This window comes from Chiloscyllium plagiosum, unplaced genomic scaffold, assembly GCF_037043375.1.
Source record: "Chiloscyllium plagiosum isolate Xiang-an unplaced genomic scaffold, Cpla_swu_hap1 HiC_scaffold_36, whole genome shotgun sequence".
NCBI classification, from domain to species: domain Eukaryota; kingdom Metazoa; phylum Chordata; class Chondrichthyes; order Orectolobiformes; family Hemiscylliidae; genus Chiloscyllium; species Chiloscyllium plagiosum.
In genome coordinates, this window is record NW_028270174.1 from 2,115,386 (window position 1) to 2,121,385 (window position 6,000).

Sequence of the window (6,000 nt, forward strand, 5' to 3'; positions counted from 1 at the left end):
ATTTAACTTGATATTGAGTCCAAAAGGCAGCAGAGTCTGCATGTGGAAAATGTGATGCTGGCTGAAACTAGAACAGGAATTGCTGCAGAAACTGGAGAAATGGCATACTTTGATAAAATGTTTAACTTTAGTGGCAACTCTGGGAATACTGGTCTAGGTACAGGGAGGCGTGACAGGATTATCACCAGGAAGGAGTCTAATGACCCTTTGGATGTGAATTTGAGATGAAGGAGCTTCCACACTGACTGACCTTGACCTTGACCATGACACAGTTTTCCCCTCTCTGGTGAATTCGCCCTCCCACCTTAGCCCCACTCTTATTAACAAGCAGACTGGTCAATCAACTGCCCACAGACCTCCCATTCCTGATTTTTAAAAAAATACACCATGGCAGATTCCCACTGCTGGCTGAAGGCAATCACTGAGCCAACCAAAAGTAAGTGCAGCTGATTGAAAAAATACACGAGATCGTGAATGACATTTAAAATCTCTTCACACGATGTGGGCGCACTGGCAAGGCCAGTATTTATTGCTCCTCCCTAGTGTCCCCAGTTTTTGTTTAAATACATCTTTAAGCTGGGTTTATCAGCATAAACTCAGAGCATGAAACAGTAATTCCGATGACGTAATGGTAACTGACTATGTAACATTAACTCTGAGGATGTAATAGTCACTCTGAGGAACTGGAAGAAGAATTTCATCAGGTGTCAACTCATTTTAATTTCTTGATGAGCGCGTGGGTGAAAGGCTATCGGGAGGGTTGTGTGTAGACAGAAGCGGGCATTAATCAGATCAGACATGATCACATTGACTGATACAACTGGCTCAAGATGCCAAGTGACCTACTGTTGCTCCAAACTCATCAGTTCATATGAACCCATTCTGTGTCACAACACTGTGCAGTGAAACTATGCAGCAAGCCATTCAGAGACTTGGTGCTGCATTGTTTTGTCGTCAGAATCTCTGATGATCTGGAAAACAGTCTATCTCCCTCTGAGTGGGTAAACTGCTTGTTGAAATCAGATATACCGTGCCCACATGATGGGGGATGGGAAATGCCTCTGTAATGCATCCAGGAAGTAATGTCTGCATCTTCGTTCTAAACCAATGGTGTGTCTGCAGTGTTTTTACGAGTTCCTCCTGTTGCTGCGCAAGATACTTCCGGGATAGAAGTCTGATTTCTGAAATATCCCTTTGCACAAAACTAATCTTCTGAAGAATTGAGCAGTGAATGTGACACAAGTAACTGTTTCTTTTAAAAATTATATACTTTCTCACACAGAGAAATATCACATAGTTTAGTATGGTAACAGTTGAAGCAACTGGCTTTCAGTTCATACAGGAAATATTTGATTGGGCTCCATTCATCACTGACCCCCTTTCATCACTGCTACATATATTTAACAAGGCAAACCTGCATTTGTATAGTGCCCTCAATAACCTCAGGTGCTGCAAAATCCAATGTAGAACACTTTGTCAGTGTAATCACTGTTGTAACGTAGGGCTAAGGCAGACAATTGTCACACAGCAAGATCCCATCGCAGCAATGTAGGAATGAGCAGATCATTTTCTTCATCAGTATTGGGTGTAGCATCAATATAGATCAGACTGAGGGTAACCAACCCAACCCCTCACTCACACCACCCCAACTTCACTGTCACATTTCTTCAACACAAACCTGGGGGATTTTTACAAATTATCAGCAGGTTTAATGTGTGATGACTTTAACTTTGTGAAATTTTTATAACTTATTGAAATCAGTTCCTGAGTTTTCACACTTAAAATACATACAGTCTGCTCTGCTATAAGATTATCTGACCATAATGTGTTTGGAGAACTTCGGCCAATATTTGTAGAATGCGAACTTTCCTTACCTGTATTAGCTAAAACATGACTCTAGAATTATCATGTTAAATCAAAACAGACTGTACTTGCTTTTAATCTGTAACCTAAAATTGACAAATTGGATATGCAGCTCCAAAGGTTCCAACAACATTCATCTCATGTATTTCTGCCTGTATTTCCTGGTGTCACTGACTGAGCAGAGACTGAGCAAAATAAAGCCAAGCAGCAGATTCAACTGGTGTTATTGACGAAACATCTCGGAACAAACTGAGCAGCATCACAGACTCACTACTCAGATCAGGAGACTATTGCACCCCTCAGGCCTGTCTCAGAATTCAGCTCGATCACGGCTGAACTGAATTTTATCTTCACCATTTATTATAGAACATGGAAACGTACAGCACAGAACGGGCCCTTTGGCCCACGATGTTGTGCCGAGGTTTAATCCTAATGTAAAATATAGTAACTTAACCTACACACCCCTCAACTCACTGCTATCCATGAGCATGTCCAGCAATACAATGTCCCCAATGACTCTGCTTCCACCACCACTCCTGGCAACGCATTCCATGCATTCACAACCTACCTCTGACGTCTCCTTTATACCTTCTTCCTAATATCTTCAAACTATGACTCCTTGTACCAGTCAATCTTGCCCTGGGGAAAAGTCTCTGGCTATTGACTCTATCTATTCCTCTCATTATCTTGTATACCTTGATCAGGTCTCCTCTCTTCCTCCTTCTCTCCAGAGAGAAAAGTCCAAGCTTAGTCAACCTCTCTTCATAAGATAAGCCCTCCAGTCCAGGCAGCATCCAGGTAAACCTTCTTTGCACCCTCTCCAAAGCCTCTGCATCTTTCCTATAGTAGGGTGACCAGAACTGGACGCAATATTTCAAGTGTGGTCTCACCAGGGACTTTGAGAGCTGCAACAAAACCTCGCGGCTCTTAAACTCGATCCCCCTGTTAATGAAAGCCAAAACACCATATGATTTCTTAACAACCCTAACTACTTGGGTGGCAACTTTGAGGGGTCTATGTACTTGCACACCCAGATCCCTCTGTTCCTCCACACTGCCAAGAATCCTGTCTTTAATCCTATATTCAGCACTCGAGTTTGACCTTCCAAAATGCATCACTTAGCATTTATCCAGGTTGAACACCATCTGCCATTTCTCAGCCCAGCTCTGTATCCTGTGTGTTGCGCTGCAGCAACCCTCGATACTATCGACGACACCTCCAACCTTTGTGTCATCTGCAAATTTACTAACCCACTCCTCAACCTCCTCATCCAAGTCATTTATAAAAACTACAAAGAGCAAAGGCCCAAGAAACAGAACCCTGCGGGACCCACTCAACACTGACCTCCAGGCACAATGCTTTCTAAAGGAGAAATGCAAATACATTACAGGTGGATTGGAGGAGGACTTTTTTAAGATTGACACCTCAAATGAGCAGATTTTTGAGGATAGTTTGGTTCCACTAGGGGTTAGAAGACTGAGGAGTGACTTGATTGAAGTGTATTAGATCCTGGATGGTGTGTTGACAAGGTGGATGTAGAAAAGATCAGAATTAGGGAGAACGGTTTTAAAATTAGAGGGTCACCCTTTTAGGACACGTGAGATTTTTTTTCCCTCCCAAACAGTTGACTCTAGAGTTGTTTGCCTCAGAAGGCAATAGGATCGTTGACTATGTTTGAGGCAAAGGTGGATTGATTCTGAGGTTATTAGGGGGAACGTGGAAGTCAAAACACAAACAGATCAGCCAAAATGTTACTGAACGATGAAGCAAGTTGAGGGGCTGAATGGCCTATTCCTATTCTGATTTTATAAGGTGGTATTAACCTACCTTGGATCAATCAATAGCTTCATCCAATTTCCCATTGACAAGCTGTCCCTCAGTGACATCATATAAAAGTAGTATTCATTTTCACGTTCTATGACAATCCCAGCTTAACCTCGCCACTAGCTCTTTCAAATTTTCCACTGTCTCTAAAGTACCAGACTGTTTAGTTAACATCCAGAACTAGAGCAGCAGAATTTCCCTCTAATTAAACATTGGAAAATCATTGGTTTAAGTTCTCACTCCAAACAATGTTCCCTCATGCCCAACGCTCCCCACCCCCGCCCTGACAACACTGTGGGATTAAGCCAGTCACAGCCGCGTGGTTTCTCATGAAATCCTGATTCTGACTCTTAGTTTGCGCCATCAAGACCACAAAGAGCTGCCTGGCATCACTCCTGAACATCTTTACCCAGTAACCACTAACTGAGAGACAGGGCACACACATGCACATGCACACAGGCACACATCATACACACAACCTGAAAACACTCTACATATCACAATAAGCAGTTAAAGTACATGGTTTACTTCTCAACAATTTTGAGCTTCAATATCATTCACAGCACATCCTTGAGTAATCAAAAAAGCTAATTTCTAAAAATTACACAATTAAAACCAATTTATGTCGCAATATTACATATGCTACAATTTGGCATTGACAAGAATTCCCACTGTTAATCCAACACTCACTTTAATTTCTTCATCAGTTGTGATGAATGAAACAGTTAAATATCACCATAATTTAAGAAACTAAAGAACAGCATCATAACAAGAACATACCTTTCAGAATCAGCCTTTTCACACTGCCCCGATCTAATAATCAACTCAGCCCAACATTAAGAGATCTATAGATTTCACCTGTCAACTATAATTTACCTGCCCCTCAGCCCTCTGGACCTTTCATTCTTAGTTACAAAAGCTGGAATTCTATGAACCATTTGGAGGCCTTATCTTAGCAAAAATATCCTGATATTGGAGGCAATGAAAGGAAGGTTCACTTGGCTGATCCAGGATATGGCGGGACTGTCTGATGAGGAGTGGTTGAGTAGGTTAGAATTTAGAAGAATGAGAGACAACCTTAGAATCACAGCATCATAGAGATTTACAGTATAAAACTAGGCCTATTGGTCCATAAATCTATGCTGGTCAAACAACCTATTTTAATCCCATTTTCCAGCACTGGGCCCTTGCATGACTTGACATCACAAATGCACATCAAAATGCTTATTAAATGTTTCTTAACAGTTTCTGCATTTACCATGCTTACATGCAATGATAGGCAGATTTTTAACCGGTAAGAGAATGAAGGGTTATGGAAAAAAGGCAGGAAAGTGAAGTTGAGGACAACCGTGATCTCACTGAAGGGGGTAGCGGTCCTCGACGGACCGAATGGCCTACTTCAGGTCCTGCTTTTTATGGTCTTCCGAATCAGTACAACACATCTCATCACCAGCACATGGACAAACACATTAAACAATGTCTAGTTGAAGGACAAGGAGAAAGTAACATTTAAAAACACTAAGAAAATGGGGTTTTTAAGGGAGAAAGCGGAGTGAGGCATTGAGGGAGGGAAGTGAAGGGGAGGAATTGAGAGTGACAGACTGACAGAGAGGACTGAGGGAGCGACTCAGGCGTAAACTCGGGCCTGCCGCGGCCGCCCCGCACTGAAGCAAATGTCGGTGTGGAGTGGGAGTGAGTGAGGAGGAAGGGTGAGGGAGCTGTCAGACTGAGGAGTGAGGAGAGGCACCGGCAACGAGCCCTCCTCTGGGGTTTACTCACCATCCAAGAGGATCCTCCAGCGGCTACAAAGTAACAACTTGCAACAACAAAGTATCAGACACAAGTTACAATGTATTCCCCACTCGCAATCCGCTGGCCCCACTCACCACTCCATGCACCCAGCGGACTCTCTCCGCTTCCCGGGGCCGAGTGCTCCCCGGCTGGAAATTCCCCGGTCGCCCGCCCGGGACCGTCAGCCCCGCCTGGCGGCAACCAGTGGGGACTGCAGCCTCCTTGCTCCCCCTGGAGGCAACAAGAGCGAACTGCAGCCCCCTGCCCCTAGGGCCAACCAGGAGAACCTGCAACCCCCTCACCCCCCTGGGCGCTACCAGCAGGAACTGCAGTCCCCCTCCCTCTCCCTGGTGGCAACTCAGGGGGACTGCAACCTTCTCACTCTCCCTGGGAGCAATCTGGGGGTTCTGCAGCCCCCTCACTCCCCCGGGTGGGGGGCAACCCAGGGGAACGGCAGGCTCCTCACTCCCCCTGGGGGCAATCAGGGGGAACTGCAGCCCCCTCAATCACCCTGGGGGCAGC

The 6,000-nt window shown here is 44.5% G+C and overlaps 1 protein-coding gene across 4 annotated transcripts in view; it reads right to left on the minus strand.

The window, feature by feature from the left end:
* The window catches only part of nfkb1 (nuclear factor of kappa light polypeptide gene enhancer in B-cells 1), a 97,707-nt gene extending 92,053 nt beyond the window's left edge, over positions 1 to 5,654 (minus strand). Inside the window, exon 1 of one of the 4 annotated variants that reach the window (XM_043674520.2) lies at positions 5,574 to 5,654. The gene's annotated coding sequence lies outside the window, so the exon portion shown is untranslated. Of the gene's footprint in view, positions 1 to 5,466 lie in introns of all 4 variants that reach the window. The other 3 variants (XM_043674523.2, XM_043674522.2, XM_043674521.2) reach the window with 3 other exon arrangements.
* Between the last annotated feature and the right edge of the window lie 346 nt (positions 5,655 to 6,000).